General features: G+C 44.3%; 1 long non-coding RNA gene across 1 annotated transcript in view; it reads right to left on the bottom strand.

Annotated features, from left to right (window-relative positions):
* The window catches only part of LOC114812282, a 52,679-nt gene extending 43,338 nt beyond the window's left edge, over positions 1-9,341 (bottom strand). Inside the window, exon 1 of the long non-coding RNA XR_005660177.1 lies at positions 9,201-9,341. This is a non-coding gene — a long non-coding RNA (uncharacterized LOC114812282). The remainder of the gene's footprint in view (positions 1-9,200) is intronic.
* Between the last annotated feature and the right edge of the window lie 15,041 nt (positions 9,342-24,382).

Genomic DNA, 24,382 nt, shown 5'->3' with positions numbered 1-24,382 from the left:
TTCTCCCTGAGGAACATAATTATCTAAAATAAGATCAAATCAGTTAATCAATCAATAGTGATTCCTGATAACTTACTTATTATGGTATTTGGTATTATTATTATTAATAGTAGTAGTAGTAATAATAATAATGTTTATGGTACTTGTTAAATGCTTACTATGTGCCAAGCACTGTTCTAAGCACTGGGTCAGACACGACCTAATCGGGTTGGACACAATCCCTGTTCCACATGGGGTTCCCACTCTTAATCGCCATTTTACAGATAAGGGAGCTGAGGCACAGAAAAGTGAAGTGACTTGCCCAAGGTCACACAGCAGATTTGTAGCGGATTCAGGATTAGAATCCAGATCCCTCTGACTCTCAGGCCCATGCTCTATCCACGAAGCCGTGCTGCTTCTCTACAAAGCCATGCTGCTTCTCACAGCCACATTGCTTCTCTAACTTAAATAATAAAGTATTTATTATGTTCAAGGCACTGTATTAAGCCCTTGAGAAAGTACAGTATAATAGAGTTGGAAGACATGATCCCTACCACAAGAAGTTTACAGTTTACAGGGGGAGTTGGAAATGAATTTACCAAATCCAGCCACCTTAGTTCTGAACCCTTCACTCCCACTGGACAATTCCTCTCTCTCATCTGTCTCTCTACCCCATTCTTCTGCCAGATCATCCAGTTGCATGAAACTCTCTGCTCTAAATCTTTCAATTTTCAGCACTGTACTCCTCATTAAGAATCCCAAGTACCATTTTGTGTTATGTCCCCACAGATGAAAGTCAGGAAGAGTGGAGAAAAATCGTTCCTTTCTCATACAGTGAATTTTTCATGAGAACAGTTAATTAAGGAATAGCTTCCATTCTGGTCCCAGTTCAACCCCTGAGTCTCTTCTGCCGTCCTTATCAGATTACTCCACCTCACTCTCTGTCTCTCAGAGTAGTTCAATTCCCACACCTTTTGCTTTATAACTCTGCATTTATGAGTCATGCTGGCTAGCCTTTTTGTCCATTCTATTTGTTTCAAGGTAATGGTCCATTCTCTTTATACTCTTTTATTCAGCATCACATTAGTGTCTGCTTCTTTATTACTATTAATAATAATTCTGGTACTTGTTAAGCGCTTACTTTGTGCCAGGCACTGTATTAAGCGCTGGGGTGGATACAAAAACAAATCGGGTTGGACATAGTACATGTCCCACCCGTGGCTCACGGCCTTAATCACCATTTTACCAATGAGTCAACTGAGGCACAGCCCAAGGTCATACAACAGACAAGGGGAGAGGTGGGATTAGAACCCAGGTCCTCTGACTCCAAGGCCTAGGCTCTTTCCATAGGCCAGGCGGCTTGTCGTATAGTTTGTATTTGGCTTGCTTACATACCTCTTTTATCAATTTAGCAAAATCTAATGCAGTAGAATTTCAGAAATTGTGAATAAAACAGCCACCCCAACAGGCCTTTCTAGCCTGGGAGAGCAACTGCAAATCCCCTCCTAATGACCTCCTTTGCAGTTTCATGCTCAACTATTTAATGATAATATTAATGATGGTATTTGTTAAGCATTTACTAAGTGCCAAGCACTGTTCAAAGCACTGGAGGGAGGTGTCCTTTGACTGAGGAAGGCAACCATTTATTTGAGGTAGACCACACTTTGGTTGAGGAAGGTGCCTTTTTTCAAAAAATTCCTTTTGTATTTTCCACATCAAAGCGTCTTTATTTTAAAGCATCTTCTGACTCTAGACTGTAAGCTCTTTGAAATAAGGGAAGGTGTCGGTTTTATTGTTATACTGTATTCTCACAAGTACTTAGTACAGTCTTCTGCACCCAGTAAGGGCTCAATAAATACGATGGACTAATTGATTGACTATTTCTGAGCCTATTCCAAATGATTCTGGTCATGAATCACAAGCCCGCTTCCACTAGTTCAACATTTTTAGTTTTTTCAGCTCCTCCCCACAAAAACAGCCCTCTCATGTCTCTTTCAGCATATCATTTTGATTCCCTCCGATTGCTTAATTTAATTAAAGACTGTCCTTTGCCTTTCAGTACTGCCCTTTCCCTCCTCCCCCTCCTTTTCTATATTCATCGTTCCCTGTCTCAGAGACCTCTAACAGCTATCCCTCTCTGTGCAACAAACAGCAATTTCTGACTGTTGGATGTAGACCCTAGGCTCACTGTGGGCAAGGAACTTGTCTACCAACTCTGTTATACTCTCCCAAGTGCTTCGTACAGTGCTCTGCACACATTAAGCACTCAGTAAATAACACCGATGATGATTTAAGGCTCTCCCATCCACCTATGCAGTCTCCTCTCCTGATAGATTCCAGCTCACACACAGTAATCTTTACAAGCTAAATAACCTTCTGTAGTAAGTGGCTTGACTCTTGTCCCTGGCTCATTGTATCTCCTGTTCAAACCTACCAAACCACATTCCTTCCCACCTTCGAATCCTTCCCCCAAATCCTCCTCTCCCGGAAGCCATTCCTCCACCAATCCCCACCTATCAATCGATCAGTGGAATTTACCGAGCACTTACTGCATGCAGAGCACTGAACTAAATGCTCCAGAGGGTACAATCCGAGTCCTGGAGGATTTTTACAATCTAGTGATTACAATCTATTTTGCAATCTAAAGGAATCTAATGAACTCAGTGCAAGGCTATAGATTTTTATTCTTCCTGTGACCACAGGCTGCTCCCGTTCTCTCTACCAGCCATCTCACAAAGCGATCTGCTGCAATAAGGTGGGGGGAAGTGTGAATACCTCAGTGCAAACTATATCACAAGTGTAAAACCAATTTAAGCATATGCAGTATTTCTGGTAAGATAATAATAATCATCATGGTACTTGTTAAGCTCATACTATGTTCCAGCATTGGGGGTGGATACAAACTAATGAAGGTGGACATAGTCCCTGTCCCACATGGGGCTCACAATCTTAATCCTCGTTTTACAGATGAGGGAACTGAGGCACAGAGAAGTGAAGTGACTTGCCCAAGGTCACACAGCACACAAGTGGCGGAGCTAGTATTAGAACCCAGGTCCTGCTGATTCCCAAGCCTGTGCTCTTTCCATCAGACCACGCTCCTTATTTAATCGCCTTTGCCCTCTTAGCCAGTGTTCTCTGAAGTGGCACGGGGCCAGAAAATTTGCACTACTCTGTTTTTGTGGATTCTGTGTGTAGATTCCCAGTATGGCATTCACCCCGATGGTTACGATTTCACCATCAGCAGAGACAGTTTTGAAAAGAAAGACAACTCTATTTTCCTGCTTTTTAACATCAGTTGTATCTATTCTCTTTCTCTTATTCCTATTTTAGGTTTGCAATTTGTGTCTGCTGGTCTCTCCCACTAGATAGTAAGTTCTAGGGCAGGGATGGTGTCTTCTACTTCTTTTGAACAACAAGTTCTCATTAAATAGTCAGTTCTGCCAAAATGCTTACTTTTAAAGCATTTTGGCAGAATTGACTATTTAATGAGGATGCTCTCTATTTAAAGAACGCTGTTGCGGAATTGGGGAACATTCTTCTGATAATGGGAGTCTGTCAGGATATAGTGCAATGAGGTGTCATAAGGAATGGTTTCAGATGTATATGCAGATTCAGCCATAGCTTGAGTTCTACAATATGTATTTGTGTGAATATGGGGTTCTTAAGAACTCTACTTCCAAAATATGGCTAAGCTGACTGGATTGTAGATGATGTTAATGACTGATTGATGACGATATGGTGATGATGATGATGATCACAGAGTTTCTTGAATCTGCTTACACCAATTCCCCATTTGAGAGTGCAAATTCTACAGCAAATTACTGTCGAGTGATTAAAATTTAAAATTCCAATATCTCTCTTTTCTTTATTTTTTTTCTCTAGAAAAAAAATCAGAACTCCAATTCATGGTCCAGAAGTAGGGAGTTTCTTTATAAATCTATCAAGTGGGAAAAAAAAAATGGCATGATTTGTTTTTTTAAATATAGCAATGGGGAGTGAAAAATGTGAAGAAACAGCTGAATAAGTTCCCATTTTTAACCAACTTGAATAACAGGCAGAAAACAGACATCTGGAAATAGTCCACAGATACTAAGTGAGAATCCATGTAAAGAATGAGAAGCTTTACAATATATTGTGGTTGGAAATTATGACAAAACCTTATGTTTCTCATTTATCTTAAGTAAAGGTAAAATAGGAATGAAAAAGTGCCTGATAAAGTCATCTTTTCCTTTGGTTTCTTACATTATTGTTTCTCTTACTGTGATGGAGGACTGGTGGTATTTGGTAACAATAATAATAATAATAATTATGTGGGCAGGGAATGTGTCCTGTTATATCGTTGTTTTGTACTCTCCCAAATGCTTAATTCAGGGCTCTGCACACAGTAAGCACTCAATAAATATGACTGACTGGTTAGTTGATAATGATCGCATTTATTAAGTATTTACTATTCGAAGCAGCATGACATAATGGATAGACCACGGGCCTGGGAGTCAGAAGATCAAGGGTTCTACTCCTGGCTCCTCCAACTGTCTACTGTGGGACTTTGGGCAAACACTTTTCTCTGTGCCTCAGTTACCTCATCAGTAAAATGGGGTTTGAGACTGTGAGCCCCAAGTGGGACAGGGATTGTGTTCAACGCAATTTGCTTGTATCCACTCCATGCTTAGTACGGTGCCTGGAACGTAGTAAGCACTTAAAAATACCATTATTAAAAATACCAATACCATCCTGATTCAAGAACCCAGGTGGAAAACAATAGAGCTTTAAAATCATTTGTATGTGAAATCCTCTCTTGAACCAAAGATAAAGCAAGAATAAAAACAGAAGCTCCCAATGGGAAATCTGATCCTGAGTAGGACCCATGCTCTTCTCAGTGACTTAAAAAGAATCCACTGCATCCTTCACCAGAGGGACCTAAAAATAAAAGATCACATCCCTCCCCCAGCATAATCTGGTACACACCAGGAAATAATCCAGAGATTTGACACCCAAAATGGCTGCAAGCACTGAAGGGTGGACTGCTCTCTCTCACAGCTGTCACCCTACCAAAGCCGTCCCTCGCTTTAGCTTAATCCTATTCAATATTGGGATTCTCCATTTGGTTCCAGGGTGAGAAGCAGAGAGTCGCCAGATTCCATGAGGAATCTGGTGACTCTGATAGCTTCACAGGCGGAGACTGGGCCTCATCCCTTGATTGATTGAGCCCTGCTGCTGAGTCTTTTAGTCTTACAGGTCCATCTGGATTCACTCAGAGGGAGGTGATTAGCTCACTGAAATATTTAAGAAGCGTAAATGTAAATTTTGTGTGCATTGGATATATCAGGCATAAACAACATGTATATAATAATAATAATTATGGAATTTATTAAGTACTTACTGTGCACCAGGTGCTTTACAAGCAAATCACAATCCCGGCCCCACACAGGGCTCATATTCTTCATCCCCATTTTACAGGTAAGGTAACTGAGGCACAGAGAAGTGAAGTGGCTTGCCCAAGGCCACACAACTGACAAGTGGCAGAGAAGGGATTAGAAGCCAAGACCTTCTGACTCCCAGGCCTGTGCTCTATCCGCTACTCCAGGCTGCTCCTCTTTCTACCTCTTTATCTATTGCAATATGTAAGTATAGATGAACAGTTAAATGAAGACCTCTCTCTCACTCTCTCTCTATATGTACATATAAGTATGTATATTTGTGGGTGTGCATGTGTTTGTGTGTATACACAAAAGCGGTTTGCCTTTACCAATTCAGACGTATACACAAAAGCGGTTTGCCTTTACCAGTTCAGACCAAAGGTCCATTCAGCTGCATGGTCAGTCTCTGTCAAGGGAACCAAAGGAAACTTTGGGGTGTTTTTTGGTATTTGTTAAGCACTTCCTGTGTACCAGGCACTATACTAAGCCCTGGAGTAGATACAAGATAATCAGGTTGAACACAATCCCCATCCCACACAGGGCTCACAGTCTTAATACCCATTTTACAGATGAGGTAACTGAAGCAGAGAGAAGCTACGTGACTTGCCCTAGGTCACACAGTGGACCAGTGGCAGTCAGGATTAGAACCCAGGTCCTCTGACTCCCAGGACCATGCTCTATCTACTAGGATAAGCTGCTTCTTCTATTTGAAGGAGTATGTTACTATTGCTCACTCACACTCTATGTACGTGTATGGCTACAGAGACCCATCTTATTTTCATTTAAAGTGACAACTTGTAGATCAGTTTTGTAAAATTAATTTCTGGTTCACAAAGCTTTTCCTGTTTTATCTTTGACAGCTGAAATGTTAAGATGCCTGGCATTTCCCAGTTCATAGAATTTATACCATGCTAAAAATAGAGGGAGAAAAGTCCAGTGAATGCATGATATACAAAAGCAGAAGGGGAGTAGAGGAGCTGCATGACCTAGTGAAAAGAGTCTGACCTGGGAGTCAGAGGACCTGGATTCTAATTCTGGCTCTGCCACAGCTCTGCTGTATGACCTTGGGTGAGTGGCTTCACTTCTTCATGCCTCAGTTTCCTCATTTGTAAAATGGGGATCCAATGCCTATTCTCCTTCCTATTTGGACTGTGACAGGGACAGGGACTGTGTCTGACATGATTAAAACATATCTACCAGCACTTTGAATAGTGTTTGACACATAGTGAATGCTTACCAAATCTAATTATGATAATACTGCATATCCCAAGCTCAGTGGGGTAGTACAGAACACAGAGCAGCTGACGATGAGTAGTATTCTCTTCTCTCTCCCCTTTCTTTTCCTTTTTCTCTATCTCCCTCTTTTCCTTTTTCTTTTTCTTCCATCCATTTGCCCTTTCTCTTTTGGAGCATCTTGTCTTCTCTTATGCCGTCAAGTCGTTTCCGACCGATAATAATAATAATGTCGGTATTTGTTAAGCGCTTACTATGTGCAGAGCACTGTTCTAAATTCTGGGGTAGATACAGGGTAATCAGATTGTCCCACATGAGGCTCAAGGTCTTAATCCCCGTTTTACAGATGAGGTAACTGAGGCACAGAGAAGTGAAGTGACTTGCCCACAGTCACACAGCTGACAAGTGGCAGAGCTGGGATTCGAACCCATGACCTCTGACTTCCAAGCCTGGGCTCTTTCCACTGAGCCAACTGCTTCTCACTGAGCCACACTGCTTCTCACTAGCAGTGACCGATAGCGACATCACGGACACATCTCTACCAGAAAGCCCCGCTCTCCATCTACAATCATTCTGGTAGCCTATCCATAGAATTTTCTTGGTAAAAATCTGGAAGTGGTTTACTACTGCCGCCTTCCGCACAGTCAACTTGAGTCTCCGCCCTCGACTCTCTCCCGTGCCGCTGCTGCCCAGCATGGGTGAGTTTTGACTTGTAGCAGATTGCCTTCCTCTGCCACTGGCCAAGCTAAGGATGGAATGGACAGGCCTCTGCTTGACTCTCCCTCCAGTAGCCGAGACTGGTAGAGGACTGGAAACTCTCCGGGTGCGACCCTGAGAGGGGATGGATTGTCAGCTAATTGTAAACAGGGAGGAAGTCTCTAGTTTCCATTGAAGTTTCCCAAGCCCTTAGGATTCAGTGCATTCCACCCAGGGAGTGCTCAATAAATACCAGCAGTGCTCTTATCCTTCCCTCTCCTATCCAACGCCCTGTTTTCCCTCTGGTCCCTCTCATTTTTAGCCCCCCACCCGTTTGGGTCCTGCTCGCTGGTCACGTTTCCTCAAAGTCACTCCCTAAATACAATGAAACATTTTAAGTTTGGTGCAAGCCTTAAACTTCTCACACATTTTTTACCCATATTGTTTCTAGCTTTATTTATTTATATTAAGGGTATTTTTGTGTGGGTGTGTGCCCCGCACCGTATTAAGCACTGGGGTAGATACAAAATACAATATAAGCAGGTTGGACGCAGTCGTTCACAGATTGAATCATCATTTTAGCATGGGCCTGGGAGTCAGAAGATCATGGGTTTTAATCCCTGCTCTGCTACATGTCTGTGTGACCCTGGTCAAATCATTTCATTTCTCTGGGGATCGAGAGTGGGAGCCCTATCTCAGATAGGGACTGTATCCAACCTGACAAACTTGAATCTACCAGCGCTTGGCACAGAGTAAGCGCTTAACAAGAACTATAATTATTATTATTTTACAGAGGAAGTAACTGAGGCACAGAGGAGTTAAGTAACTTGTTCAAGGTCACGTAGCAGGCGAGCGGCAGAACCGGAATTAGAACCCAGGTCCTTCTGAGTCCCAGGCCTGTGCTTTTGGGTGGGAAGTGTGAGGTGACTAACCAGTGATTAGATGAAAAATTACAAACAAAGCATACTCAGCAAGGAAGCCAGGACACTTCCCTGTACTGGGTCAGATAGAGAGCTTTACATATGTCTAGCTGCTGACAGGGTGTACCTATACATCACTCCCAGAAAATGATCCAAGAGAAATCCTCATAATGCAAGATGAAACTGTCACCTGCTGTAAAAAATTGGAGAAGCACTTAGTCTTGTGATGAACAATTTGCTTCCTCAGTAACCTGAATATAGAGCAAAAAGACATCTAGGTTGTAAGGTCCTTGAAAGCCAGGGAAGTAGCGTGGCTTAGTGAAAAGAGCACAGGCTAGGGAATCGGAGGGCGTGGGTTCTAATCACAGCTCCGCTACTTGTCTGCTGTGTGACCTTAGGCAAGCCGCTTAACTTCTCTGTGCCTCAGTTACCTCATCTGTAAAATGAGGATGAGAATAAAATGGGAAAACCTGGTTACCTTGTGTCTACCCCAGTGCTTAGAATAGTGCTTGGCACAGAATAAACAAATAGCAAAAACCATCGTTATTATTATTTTATATGTCTATCGACTCTATTGCACTCTACCAAGCACTTAGAACAGTGCTCCGCACACAGCGAGTACTCAATAAATGTTATTGGCGGATTGATTGAGAACGGCATGGCGAAGTTGATAAAGCATGGGCCTGGGAGTCAAATGATCATAAATTTTAATCCCGGCTCCACCACTTGTCTGCTCTGTGACCTTGGACAAGTCACTTCACTTCTCTGGGCCTCAATTATCTCATCTGTAAAATGGGGATTGAGACAGCTCCAGCTGGGACAAGGCCTTCGTCCAACCCAATTTGCTGATATCCTTCCCCAGCGCTTAGGACAATGCTTGGCTCATAGTGAGCACTTTACCAAGATTATTATTTTCGTTGTTATTGACTGACTAACCGCCCGTTTTGAAACTCACCTGCTGAGTTGTCTTGGTCCCGTGACCCCTGAAACGTGGGCAAGCAGGGCCCAGGCAGACCCACCCCGGCTTGGGTTCACTAAGAGAGAAACATCGGCGTGACTTCGGCCCCTGCCAGTCCAGGAGCAACAGCTGGGGTGAGCGCTGTGGTGTCCTCTAATTGTGAGGCAGGGTGAGGGAATTGTATATTTGTCAAACTGGCCCAGCACATGGCAGGTTTATTTATTTATAATGTCGGTGAGTAGCATTCCCAAGGTTGTTAACTGAAGCCCACAGAACCTGGCATCTGGCCTGGGTCAAGGTGGCACTAAAGCGCATTCAGGGTGGCCAGGACAATCTCTTCCTCATTGGGTCCTGCGGCCCTAGAGTAAATATTAGTCATTCGGTGTGCACATCCAGTGCTGAGAGGCCTCGTGGAGGTGTGGAAGGACAAAGGGCGCCCAAGCTCTGCTCTCCTTTTAAAGTCAAGACACCTGAAAGCTCAGATTCATTTTCCCTCCCTGATGCTCGGCACTGGTCCCATCGAGCGAATCCTGTAACGGCACCGCTTTCCCACGAGGTTCTCAAAGTGCTTTAAAAACACAGAATCGTTGAACTTCCTTGGTCTAATGAACTTAGTAGGCTTTTGCACTTTATTTTTTTATGGCATTGTTAAGTGCTCACTATGCGCCAGGAACTGCATGAAGTGCTGGGGTAGATACAAAAAAATCGGGCTGGACACGGTCCCTGTCCCACATGAGGCTCACAGTCAATCCCCGTTTTACAGGTGAGGTAATTGAGGCACAGAGAAGTGAAATGACTGGCCCAAGGTCACGCAGCACACCAGTTGTAAAGCTAGGATTAAAAACCATGTTATTCTGATTCCCAGTGCTCTATTAACTAGGCAGCACAGCTTCTTGTGTATATATGTTAAGTGACTTGCCCAAAGTCACATAACACACACAGACCTGAGAGTCAGAGGACCTGGGTTCTAATCCTAGCTCCTCCACTTCTTGTCTGCTGTGTGACCTTGGGCAACTGACCTAACTTCTCTGAACCTCAGTTTCCTCAACTGTAAAATGGTGTTCAATACCTGTCCTCCCTCTCTCCTGCTTAGACTGTGAGCCCCGAGTGGGACCTGACTATCTTGTACCTACCCCAGTGCTTAGTACAGAGCTTGGTACACAGTAAATACTTAACAAATATCACAATTATTATTAATTAGTAGGAAGTGTTGGAGCCAGCATTAGAACCTAGGTCCTCTCATGCCCATGTCCATGCTCTTTCCACTAGGCCACACTGATTCCTAGCTCTCTTTGTGTCTTCCTACCTCCGTTCCTTTTCCATTTGTTACATCATGTACTATTACTGAGTGACACTGCCTTTGTTGAGGATGGGGGAGGCCCAGTGTGGCTTGGCTCATTAAAAATCTCGTTGAAAATTCATCTCCTCCAGGAGGCCTTCCCTGACTAAGCCCTCTTCTCCTCTTCTCCCACTCCCTTCTACATCACCCTTGTACTTGGATTCCCCTCCTTCAGCACCACAGCGCTTACGTGCTTATCCATAATTTATGTATTTACCTTAATGTCTGTCTCCCGCTCTAGACTCTAAGTTCGTTGTGGGAAGGGAACATGTTTACCATTTCTTTTAGACTGAACTCTCCCAAGTGCTTAGTACAGCGTTCTGTGTAGAGTAAGTGTTCACTATAATTGCCTGATGGATTGATGGATTGATTGATGAGGGAGGCCCAATATGGCTTGTGCTGCTCTTGCCCTTTTTGGGCCAGCAGAGTTCTCTTGAATCAGTCTCTGGTGGCTCTCAGTTTTTATCCAGGACTCAGCATTCTGCAAGGACAATCCTGTAGATTCCTCTTCCGCTGCGCCCCCCCCACCCAAGTGAATAATAATGTTGGTATTTGTTAAGCGCTTACTATGTGCGGAGCACTGTTCTAAGCGCTGGGGTAGATACGGGGTAATCAGGTTGTCCCACATGAGGCTCACAGTCTTAATCCCCATTTTACAGATGAGGTAACTGAGGCACAGAGAAGTTAAGTGACTTGCCTACAGTCACACAGCTGACAAGTGGCAGAGCCAAGATTCGAACCCTTGGCCTCTGACTCCCCAGCCCGTGCTCTTTACACTGTGCCACGCTGCTTCAGAATCGTAGTGCTCAGAGACCGACACGTGCCAGTTTCTTTCAGTGACAACTTCGCCGTTGGAGAAGTTTTAGTCATTATTCGTGGCCAAAGGGCTTCAAAATGTTGTAGTGAGAAAATATCCAGAGAAGCGGTAAGGAACCAGATTAGAGCTAATGGGAATAATGGAGTTTGGCCCTGTCCTGGCACTCATGGGAGAATGTCCAAAGAGTCTCAGAGTTCCCCACAAAGTTCCTTCCTGATACTCAGAATGCCGTAGCGGCTCACTGACTCTGGTTATTGGACAGAGGATGGGTTGGGAGTCTGAAGGACCTGAGTTCTAATCCCACTCCTCCACTTGTCTGCTGTGTGATCTTGGGTAAGTCACTTCACTTCTCTATACCTCAGTTACCTCATCTGTAAAATGGGGATAAAGACTGAGCCCTATGTGGGACAGGGACTGTGTCTAACCTGATTAGCTTGTATCTACCCCAGCGCTTAGAACAATGCTTGACACATAATAAGTGCTTAACAAATGCCATTATTATTATTACTGTTATTATTACTCTGTAGAAACCGTGGCCTGGAAATCTCTAGACTATAAGCTCTCTGTGGGCAGGGAAGATGTCTACCAGCTCTGTTTCATTATAAAAATAATGACGGTATTTGTTAAGCGCTTATTAAGTGCTAGGCACTACTCTCTGTCCTCTCCTGGTTCTCCTCTGATCTCTCTGGCCGGTCATTCTCGGTCTCCTTCGCAGGCGCCTCCTCCCCCTCCCATCCTTTAACTGTTGGAGTTCCTCAAGAGTCTGTTCTCGGCCCTCTTCTATTCTCCATTTACACTCACTCCCTCGGTGAACTCATTCGCTCTCACGGCTTCGACTACCATCTCTACGCAGATGACACGCAGATCTACATCTCCGCCCCTGTCCTCTCCCCCTCCCTTCAGGCTCGCATCTCCTCCCGCCTCCGGGACGTCTCCACCCGGATGTCGGCCCGCCACCTAAAACTCAACATGAGCAAGACTGAGCTCCTCATCTTCCCTCCCAAGCCCGGTCCTCTCCCAGACTTCCCTATCACCGTGGATGGTACGACCATCCTTCCCGTCTCTCAGACCCGCAATCTCGGTGTCATCTTTGACTCATCTCTCTCTTTCACCCCACACATCCGATCCGTTACCAAGACCTGCCGGTTTCACCTTTACGATATCGCCAAGATCCGCCCTTTCCTCTCCACCCAAACGCTACCTTACTGCTATGGGCTCTTGTTATATCCTGGCTAGATTACTGTGTCAGCCTGCTCTCTGATCTCCCTTCCTCCTCTCTCGCCCCGCTCCAGTCTATTCTTCCCTCCGCTGCCCGGCTCATCTTCCTGCAGAGTCGGTCTGGGCACGCCACTCCCCTTCTTAAACACCTCCAGTGGTTGCCTATCAACTTCCACTCCAAACAAAAACTCCTCACTCTAGTCTTCGAGGCTCTACATCCCCTTGCCCCCTCCTACCTCTCCTCCCTTCTCTCTTTCTACCGCCCACCCCACACGCTCCGCTCCTCCGCCGCCCACCTCCTCGCCATCCCTCGGTCTCGCCCATCCCGCCGTCGACCCCTGGGCCACGTCCTCCCGCGGTCCTGGAATGCCCTTCCTCTTCACCTCAGACAATCTAATTCTCTCCCCTCTTCAAATCCTTACTTAAAACTCACCTCCTCCAAGAGGCCTTCACAGACTGAGCTCCCCCTTCTTCCCTCTGCTCCCTCTACCCCCCCTTCACCTCTCCGCAGCTAAACCCTCTTCTCCCCCCTTTCCCTCTCCTCCTCCCCCTCTCCCGTCCCACCCCCTCGGCACTGTACTCGTCCGCTCGACTGTATATATCTTCATCACCCTATTTATTTTGTTTATTTTGTTTATTTTGTTTAATGAGATGTACATCACCCTGATTCTATTTAGTTGCCATTGTTTTTATGAGATGTTCTTCCCCTTGACTCTATTTATTGCTATTGTTCTTGTCTGTCCGTCTCCCCCGATTAGACTGTGAGCCTGTCAAAGGACAGGGACTGTCTCTATCTGTTACCGATTTGTCCATTCCAAGTGCTTAGTACAGTGCTCTGCACATAGTAAGCGCTCAATAAATACTATTGAATGAATGAAAGCATTTAGTACTGTTTGAGAGGAAAACTAATTGAGAGCTGAGGGTAGCATATACTAAAGGGAGCACTCCCTGAGGGGAGCAGACCGTCGAAGAGAGCAATGATGAAAAGGGATGATGGCGATGAAAACGGTAAGAAAAGGTCACTTTTGCCTTTTTTCAAGTACCTCGTCTTCTTGCCCCTCCTCACCTTCCTCTTCCCTGCTCCCCCTTCATATCTGACCGACCACTCCTCTCCCCATTTTTGAAGCCCCCTTTCCCCATTTTCCAAGCCCTACTAAAATTACTTCTCCTCCAAGAAGCCTTCCCTGACTAACCCCTCATTTCTCTACCCTGTTCACACTCACATTTGTATCACTTCTGCACTTGGGTCCACACACCTTAAGCACCGTTACTCTCCCCACCCCCACAAGCACTTAATGTACATATCCTTACAATCTGCCATTTCCTCTCTCGGTAATTTATTTTAATGACTGCCTCCCTCTCTAGACTGTAATCCTCTGGAGGGCAGAGATAGGGCCTACAGATTTTATTGTGGTCTCTCAAGAGCTTAATACACTGCTCTGTGTACAGGAACCTCTCAATCCATCAAGCAATGGTATTTATTGAATATTTCCAGAACTGTACTAAGCTTTTGGGAGAGTAAGATACTATAGACTTGGTAGAAATGACCCCTGTACAGTAGAACCTTATAAATGTCATTGATCTATTGGCCAATTGATTGATTCCTCCTTTAGATCAGCCCCATAGGCCCCAGCTGAACTTTTCTGGCTCTCACAATCCTTTTTCCCCCAAATGCCTACCATAGCTGGTCCCCCTGAATCCATCTCTATATGGGGTCCTACCCAAAAATGGTTAAAGCTCAGTATCCCCAAGCGACAGAAATCAGTCAGTGACTACTCACACCTTCTCCAGTTAAGAGGCCTTTCTTTTACCCAGCTCACTTTCCCTTCTAATAATAATAATAATAATTACTTAAGTGCTTTCTATGTGGCAAGCACTGTTATAAGCTGTGGAGTAGATACAAGCTAATCATGTCAGACAGAGTTTTACACCCATTTTACAGGTGAGGTCACTGAGGCACAGAGAAGTAAGTGACTTCCCCATGCTCACACAGGAGACCTGAGGCAGACCCAGGATTAGAAACCAGGTCCTTCGGACTCCCAGGTCCGTGCTCTATCCACTAAGCCATAACGCTTCTGCATCGTCTATGCACTTGGATCTGTGATCTTTGGACATTTGAATATTCAACCGACCCCCCCTCCCCACTGCACTTATGTACCTATCTTTAAGTTATATATTATAAATTATTTATTTTAATGCCTCTCTCCCCTTCTAGACTGTAAGCTCATTATGGGCAGGAATGTGTCTGCTAATTCTGTTGTATTGTACTCTCCCAAGCGCTTAGCTCTGTTCATAATAAGCGTTGAATAAATACCACTGATTGAATGATTAATAACTAGCTCCCATTCATTCATTCAATAATATTTATTGAGCACTCACTCTTTGTAGAGCAGTGTACTTAGCTCTTGGGAGAGTACAGTATAACAATAACAGATACATTCCCTACCCACAATGAGTTTACAGTCCAGAGGGGGAAACAAACATAAATATAAATAAATTACATGTATGATATAAATGTTAGGACATAAATATAAATAAAAGGTATGATATAAATAAGTTATAGATATGTACATAAGGGTTGTGGGGCTGGGAGGGGAGATGAATTAAGGGAGCCAGACAGGGTGACAAAGAGGGGAGTTAAAGAAAAGGAAGAGAGGGTTTAGTCAGGGAAGGCCTCTTGGAGGAGATGTGCCTTCAATAAGGCTTTGAAGCGGTGGAAAGTAACTGTCTGTTGGAACTGATGAGGGTAGGAAGGCTTTCCGGACCAGAGGCAGGATGTGGTTGAGGGGTCTCAACAGCCCTCTGCCCCAAAATGGCCTTCTTTTCCACCTTCACCCCAACCAGGAGATATGTAGCTCTCAAGTTCCGGGAATGAGAGCCATTGCTTTCATTCCGGCCTGAGGGATCGGAACTCAAATAACCACAAACAGCCAACAGACAATACCAGGGCCTCTCTTCCCCACTAGCGGGGCTAAGGCTCTCTCCCAGACCCCTCACCCCTGGAACCACAATCAATGTAAAGGTGTCTGATCAAAGGCCCCAGGAGGCTAATTCCCAACACCCACCCCCCTCCTACAGCTCCAGGTTAAGCCTAAACAAGGTAGCAGTGACTCACCCTCTGTGGAGTCTCGCAATTCCCGGCCACCAAGAAAGGTAAAGACTAAATGTCAGGTCTCGACAGTCTTTCTCTGCCTTGCCTAGTTCAAATCAGGGTCCCACTTTTCTTTAATCCCTTTAATTGTCCTTGTATGTTAAAGGTCTACTGAGAGAGCTTTAAAAGAATAAAGAAGTAACATAAAACCTCCCCTTTTGACATTGCTACACGGGCCCTACGGTTGTCAGGAGAGCTCCAGCCAAAAATGTCAAGTTAAAACAAAAGCTCAGAAGCCTTAATCTGCCATGGTTTCATGGCCTCTTTAAATCAGATAAGATGTTTATTTTAAAGAATCCTCTTTATTGATGCTGATTAAAAGACATTTCCCTGCCTGGCTGGGATTATTCCAGTTCAGATCTTCTGCCTAGAATCCCTGAACCGAGACGCTGCTCGTAGGCAAGACGTGTTGTGCCACCCGGAGGGCCTTTTTCTGCTCTTGACTAGAGAAATGTCCTAGTCATTGAGAAGAGGAGATGTCCGCTTACTCTCCACAAGGTTCTTGCTGGGCAATAGTTGCTCTTGGGACTCAACTGCTTCAGACTGGCTTAGTGGAAAGGACTGGGGCTTGGGAGTCAGAGGTCATGACTCCCCCTCCACCACCTGTCAGCTGTGTGACTTTGGGCAATTTACTTAACTTTGCTGTGCCTCAGTTACCTCATCTGTAAAATGGGGTTTAAGACTGTGAGCCCCACGTGGGATAACCTGATTACCTTGTATCTACCCCAAGCACTTAGAACAGTGCTTGGCACATAGTAAGCAGTTAGCACTTAACAGATACCATTATTATTATTATTATATTATTCCACCCAACAACATGGGAGCTGAATCACCGATTTGGAACAGGGCTCACCTTCCTCCACCTAATTCCATGGGAGCCAAGCCACTTCTCCACAGGGTTTATTTATTAGGGTATTTGTTAAGTACTTACTATGTTCCAAGCACTCTTCTAAGCACTGGTGTAGATGCAAGCTAATTGGATTGGGCACAGTCCATGTCCCACATGAGGCTCACAAGTCGTAACCCCCATTTTAAGGATCAGGTAACTGAGACACAGAGATGTGCAGTGACTTGCCCAAGGTCTTACGGCAGACAAGTGGCAGAGCCAGGATTAGAACTCACGTCCTTTGACTCCCAAGCCCTTGCTCTTGCCATTAGGTCATGGAGGGGTCACTTCCCTCCACCCAACTCCATGGGAGCTCGGCCACTGATGCCACAAAACTCACCTCCTTTCACCCCAACTCCCTGAAATTTTCCCCCCCCCCTCCCTGGTCCATCTTCTCCACCCTACTCCAGTCTGACCCGTCCCAAGCCCTTCTAACACAGCCAGGGCCAGTATAAGGAGTTTCCAGTAGCAACTACTGCAGTTTTAGAGAAATAATAATAATAATAATGTTGGTATTTGTTAAGCGCTTACTATGTGCAGAGCACTGTTCTAAGCGCTGGGGGAGATACGAGGTCATCAGGTTGTCCCACGTGAGGCTCACAGTTAATCCCCATTTTACAGATGAGGTAACTGAGGCACAGAGAGTGAAGTGACTTGGCCACAGTCACGCAGCTGACAAGTGCAGAGCTGGGAGTCGAACCCATGTAAATGGGTTCTTTACATGGAAGTAAAGTAAATGGAATCTTTACTCTCCAGCAGGATGAATCACCTTTCTCTCTCAGCTGTTGCTGCTGAAAAGCAGCCGATTTTGCTTTCAACGGGACATGAAAACGGGCTTGGGCCACCAAAGCCCACCAAAGCTCTTTTAAGGGCTCCCTGGGGGATCATTCTAGTTCCAGGAGGCACCGAGTTCCTCCTTCTCCCTAAACAGGCACTTAACTCGTGGATGGTATTCTCCCAAGTGCTTAGTACAGTGCTCTGCACATAGTTAGCCCTCAAAAAATACCATCGATGATGATGGTTCTCCACTCACAGTCTTGCTGTGCGTCGGGGAGCTAGGCCGAAGGAAGGAAATGTTACTCTTCATTGTTGTACTTTCCCAAGCGCTTAATACAGGTTAAACCTATTCACCATTCCTTTAGCCTTATTAAAAATAACAATAAAAAAATAGTAATAACAATAATAATAGTGTGGTGCTTACTATGTGCCAAGTCCTGGGCTAAGCCCTGGGGTGGATTCAAGCAAATCAGGAACTGGGTTCTAATCCTGGTTCTGCCACTGTTTTTTTATGATATTTGTTAAGTGCTTACTAGACTAAAAGCTCTTTGTGGGCAGGGGATGTTTCTGTTATAGTGCTATATTGTATGTTCCCAAACACTTAGTACAGAACTCTGCACACAGTAAGTGCTCAGCTAATACAGTTGACCGACTGATGTGCCAGGCACTGTACTAAACACTGTTGTACTTGGGTTAGACATAATCCAACTGGGTTGGGCAGAGTCCCTGTCTCACATTCATTCTTCATTCATTCAGTCGAATTCACTGAACACTCACTGTGTTCAGAGCACTGTACTAAGCACTTGAGAATGTACAATACAGCAATAGTCACATTACCTGCCCACAATGGGCTTAGAGTACATGGGGCTCACAGTCTTAATCCCCTTTTACAGATGAAGTAACTGAGAGACAGAGAAGCTAAGTGACTTGTCACACAGTAGACAAGTGGTGTGTGACCTTGGGCAAGTCACTTAACTATGCTATGCCTCAGTATCCTCAACTGTAAAATGGGGATTCATTACCTGCTCTTCCTCCTACTTAGACTGGGAGCCCCATTTGGAACTGGAATTGTATCTGACCTGAATGATTTGTATTGACCCCAGCTCTTAGAACAATACTTGACACAGAAAAAATACTTAAAAAATGCCATTCAAAAAGCAGACTGTTCACTGAGCAAAAATGGTATTTATTAAACACTTGCTATTTATGAAACACTGTGCTAATCCCTGGGATGGATATAAGATAATTAGATGGAACACAATCCATCTAAGTGCTTAGTACAGTGCTCTGCACATAGTAAGTGGTCAATAAATACTATTGAATAAATAAATACAATTGAATGAACACAATCCCTGTTGCACAAGAGACTCTCAGCCTGAGAGGGAAGGAGAGCAGGTATTTTACTCACATTTTAAAGTTGAGGAAATTGAGGCACAATGAGGCAAGGGTTTTTTTTTTTTTTTCCAAGGTCATGCAGCAGGCGAGAGGGAGAGTCGGAACTAGAACTCAGATCTGATGACTTCAGCCCTGTGTTCTTTCCGCTAGGGAATGTTGAATGTTACCTATTCTCATGTTCCGGTTCAAATGTTCTCCTCTGAGACAATAGCATACGTTTCCCATTCCTTCGCTGCCTTCTGCCATGGTCACTGCTGGAGAGAGATCTGGGCTAAGCAAACCACCAGTAGCTTTAGGGTGCTTGTGAGGTTGCCAAAATCTGGCGGAATTTTCAACCCGCTAAAAACATCCCTTGATTTTTGAAAGACTCCCGGCATAAACAGAGAAACCAGAGACATCTCAATCCCAGAATGACTCACCCTTTATTCCTGCTTGGTTTATGCTGCAATCTTGAGTTAATAATAATAATAATAATGGTATTTGTTAAGTGCTTTCTATGTGCCAAGCCCCTACTAAGCGCTGGGGTAGACACGAGAAAATCAGATCCCACATTGGACTCAGTCTGAGCAGAAGGGAGAGCTAGTATTGAATCCTCATTTTGCAGATGAGAGAACAGAGGCCCAGAGAAGTTAAATGACTTGTCCAAGGTCTCCCAGTGGCAAAGCTGGGATTAGAACCCCAGCCACCCCAACTGTCCTGGTAGGCTTGCACATTTAAATAATGTTGGTATTTGTTAAGCTCTTACTATGTGCAGAGCACTGTTCTAAGCTCTGGGGTAGATGCAGGGTCATCAGGTTGTCCCACGTGAAGCTCACAGTTAATCCCCATTTTACAGATGAGGTACCTGAGGCACAGAGAAGTGAAGTGACTTGCCCACAGTCACACAGCTGACAAATGGCAGAGCCAGGATTTGAACCCATGACCTCTGACTCCCAAGCCCGGGCTCTATCCACTGAGCCACACTATTTAAAGTGACTCTTGAATACCTAACTTCCCCAAGAAGCCACTCTGATGGAAAATTCATTGGCAAATAAAACTTGGACTCCCTAGAACTGTACTGTGTTGAGTAGCCCTCAAAATTCCCCTCTTTTACTGGTCAGTGGGGAGTTAAAGCTCATGCTCCCTGGTTTATATGAATCCAAGGAAGCGGAAGCCCTTACTCATTTTAGAGTCCTGTGCAGAGGAGCGGCACTACCAGTCTACCAGGTGTCCAGTGGTGCTGACATTTACAACCTCAATTGCCCCCTCCGTGTTTATGACAAAACCTTGTTACTGGCCTCCCCCTTTATCTTTGTCCGCTTCCCTCTTCCCAACTTTATGACCCTTCCTTTCATCTCCTCTTTCCTCCTTTTTCCTGACCCTTGGCAAAGACAGAACAAGTTCAACAAAAGAAAATATTTTGCAAGACACTTGTATTTGGAGTGAAGTTTGAGAGAAAGAATTCCTCCCCCCCAAGGACAATACAGTTGTTGAAGGTACAAGCATTCTCTCTTAAGATGAGGGAGCTTCTTGGGGTAGAAAGCAAGTCTAGGAAATGCCGGCATAGGAAAGACTAAGTGAAGCTAGAATTTAGGATTGTGGTTTCAGATGTTCTACCAATAGCTTCAGTTTGAACTTGGTGACATTATGTAGTAAACAGTCTGGGAACAAAGAGAAAGAGGAAGTAGTAAATACATTGCACTCTTTCGTCTCTCCTTTCTAAAAATCCAATTTACATTTCTATACCATCAGTATGATGACCAGAGAATACGTGATTTGGAATTCAAGCTATAGTCTCCATTTTCTGAGATTTTGGTTGGTCTTTAAGGAGATCATTCTTTCATTTTTACAGTAATTATTTTTCACCGGATAAAAGTAAAGGCTCTCTTGGTTCCTCAAATTACATATCAGTTGAATTCAACATGCAGTGTTAACTCTGATTATTTCTACCATAAAGAATACTCCCCTGCAACATTAATAGCTTGAAGATGAATATTAATTGTATTTTTCACTGTGGGACCTTTCCCCATATATCTCATTCACTTGTAAACAACTGCACATTCTGTTTATCTTTTGGTAGAGTCCTGTCAGTTTTCCATGGGACATTCAGATTGAGAAAATTTCCACAGGTGAAGTGAGGAGAATAAACTAGTTATAAATTGAACAAAGTCAGGCTTTTTTATGGAAAATCTTCATCACACATTTAGATTTTGCTATCCATTGTGATTTTTCTCCTAGCATTATTTAGTTTTGAGTTTATGGTTATGCACATTCATGACAGGAGTGATACAAGTTTTTCAGGCTGATAGGAGCCAACTGAAGCCACAGGACAGTTGCAAGAAAACCTCAAAAGAAAAGTGATAAGGACTCTTGAGCCCTCCTTTCATTCTTTCAGGATGTTTTCTACCAAGGAGCTCAACTGAGCATGTAAATATAAGCTCTACAGAAAACAGTGACAACTCTGAGCCAAAGAGACACAACATAATTATGTCAGAGTATCTCAGCCTGTCTGGGTCGAAGTTGGGCATATCTCCTGTAAATCTTTCCAGTGAATACACATTGAGAAGCAGCAAGACATAGTGGATAGAGCCCAGGCCTGGGAGTCAGGGGACCTGGGTTCAAATCCCAGCTCCACCACTAATCTGCTGCAGGGCCTTGGGCAAGTTACGTAACTTCTCTGTGCCTAAATTACCTCATCTGTCAAATGGGGATTAAGACTTTGAGCCCCATGAGGGACAGGGACTGTATCCAACCTGATTAGCTTTTATCTATTCCAGTGCTTAGAACAGTGCTTGACACATAGGAAATGCTTAACAAATATCATCCTTATTATTGTTATTATTTAGCAGGTTGAGGATCGGAGAAGTTGCCAGCCACATTTCTGAGAGATTATTGGTTACTCTGGGGCAGCCAGAGTTGGTCTGGGTTGGCAGAAAATCAGACATTTGTTTTGGGGCACACAGTCCTCAGCTTTCCTCCTGAATCCTCTCCTCCCCATGACTTTCCCATCATTGACAACCCACCATCCTCCTCAGCTCTCAAGCCTGCAACTTTGGCATCATCCCTGACTCCTGTTGCTCTTTCAACACACAGATCAATCAATCAATACTTTTACTGAGTGCTTACTGTGGTGCTGAGCACTATTTTAAATGCTTGGGAGAGTACAATAAGACAGTCGGTAGACATGTTTCCTGCCCACAAACATCTTACAGTTAGTCTGGAGGGGATTCAGATTCAGGTTGTTCCCAAATCCTGATGGTTCCTTCTTCACATCTCCAGGTCAGTCCCTTCCTCCACATCCAAACTGGCACATCGCTGGTCCAAGTACTTATTATAACCCAACTTGACTACTGTGGCCTCTTTACAGATCTTCTTGTCTCCAGCCTCTCCCCTCTTCAGTCTACACTTCATTCTGTTATTTATTTCTTAAAAGTTCATTTTGCACGTCTCTCCAGTTCTCAGAGTCCTCGAGTAGAAACTCACTGTATTTATTGACACCCACCCATGGGTGTTAGTAAGTACAACTCACTGACTGATTGATTGATAGACTGCAAGCCCTAATCTACCAACTCTGTTGTACTGTAATTTCCCAATCAATCAATTGTACTTACTGAACACTTTGTGCGGAGGACTGTGCTAAGCGCTTGGAAGGGTAAAATATAACAGTATAACAGACGCGTTCCCTGCCCACAGCAAACCCTACAGTTAGAGGGAGAGGCAGACATTAATATAAATAAATAAATACAGAGATGCAAGTAAGTGCTGTGGGGCTGAGGGAGGGGTGAAAGGGAGGAAATCAGGGTGACCCAGAAGGGAGTGGGAGAAAAGGAAATGAGGGCTTAGTCAGGGAAGGCTTCTTGGAGGAGATGTGTCTTCCTTAAGGCTTTGAAGGTGTGGAGAGTGAGCGTCCACCGGTTATGAAGAGGGAAGTCATTCCAGGCCAGAGGCAGGACATGGGCAAGAGGTCAGCAGAGAGATAGACGAGATGGAGATAAAATGAGAAGGTTAGCATTAGAAGAGCAAAGTCTGTGGGCTGGGTTGTAGATAGAAAATAGTGAGGTGAGGTAGGAGAGAGCTGATTAAGTGCTTTAAAGTACAGTACAGAATAAGTGCTCAATAAATACCACTGATTCATTGGTTTACCATTCCTCTCTGCATCAAGCAGAAACTAAAAACAATCAATCAGCTCTAGTCTTTGTATCTATCCTTCTTCCTCTCTCTCTACTACCAGACCTATGCTTTATTCCTCCAAAGTTTCTCATCTTTCTCATCTTTCTCTCTGTCAACCCCTTGCTCTCGAACTCCCTCCTACCTGGACATCTCTTCCACTTTACATCTGACAGACTTCTCCCCTTTCCATTTTCAAAACCCTTCTACAAAGCTAATCTCCTCCATAAGAACTTTCCCTTTCTTCCTCCTTTCTTCCCCTCTTACCGCCATTTCAATATTTTGGCATCACCAGTGCACATGAGACCTAAACCCTCAGCTCCCAAAACACTAGGGCAACCCCCTCCAATAGCACTCATATATTTTTAACCCCTGTTGCGTTCCCCCGACTGTAATTTATTTTGGTATCTATCTTCCCTGCTAGATTGTAAGACCCTTGAGAGTACTAGACTGTACTCTCCCAAGTGCTATGAATCGATGCCTTATCATGGCGGGAGAGTTTGCATGCGCTGATAAAGCTTAGAGCTATGCCATCTAGGGCCACCCATAACGGAAAGGACTACGGCAAAACTTCAAAGTCAGTTCACCTGTGCTGGGCAGAAGCGACATGGGAAAGAATCAAAGGTGGATGATCAAGCGATCAAAACATTAATCGAGGACCACGGCGGCGACTCAAGTTTTTACTGCAAGGAACAAGGCAACGGTAAACCACTTCTTTATCTTTGCCAAGAAAACTCTATGGATTCAGATACCAGAATGACTTTATGACAGAAGATGGGATGTTCTGAAGAGGGTGCGTCGATGAAGTTGCTATGGGTTAGAAACTTAGAAACTAATTGACGGCATTCTAAGAAAAAGAAGGCATACTTAATTCAGTGCTCTATTCAGAGTATTCGCTCAATAAATGTTATTGATTGATTGACAGTGTGGGCCTAGGTGGCTGGAGAGACAGGTTGGGAAAAAAGGGGCCAAGAAGGGAGAAAAATAATTTATAATTATGGTGTTCATTATAGGTTGGGCAGGAAAGAGAAAGTTCAGGAATGGAAAATGAGAGAGAAAGAAAATGAAGCAAAAATAACATGAGATTATCAAAGGGAGAAAGCAGAATGAATGAATGGAAAGATCAAATATAGTGTAGTCCAGTGATAAATACCTGGGCCTGGGAGACAGAAGAATTGGGTTTGGGTTCCAACTCTACCATTACCCTGCTGTGTGACCTCAGGCGTATTTCTTATGCTTTCTGGGCCTCAGTCTCCTTATCTGGAAAGTGGGAGGTAATGTTACCCATGTTATCCATGTCTCTCTATTTCATAGGGATGCGTGAATGTAAAATGAGATAAATCATATGAAATTCAAGGCTCTTTTATTATTCTACAGAAGAGAGGAAGTTGACAGAAGAGGTCTCGTGAAAGGGGAGGTGAGATGCAATTGAGAAGTGACCGGATCGTGA

This window comes from Ornithorhynchus anatinus, chromosome 1 (assembly GCF_004115215.2).
Source record: "Ornithorhynchus anatinus isolate Pmale09 chromosome 1, mOrnAna1.pri.v4, whole genome shotgun sequence".
Classification (NCBI taxonomy): domain Eukaryota; kingdom Metazoa; phylum Chordata; class Mammalia; order Monotremata; family Ornithorhynchidae; genus Ornithorhynchus; species Ornithorhynchus anatinus.
The sequence above is the reverse complement of the archived record's forward strand: the minus strand, read 5'-3'. Positions and strand labels throughout refer to the sequence as shown.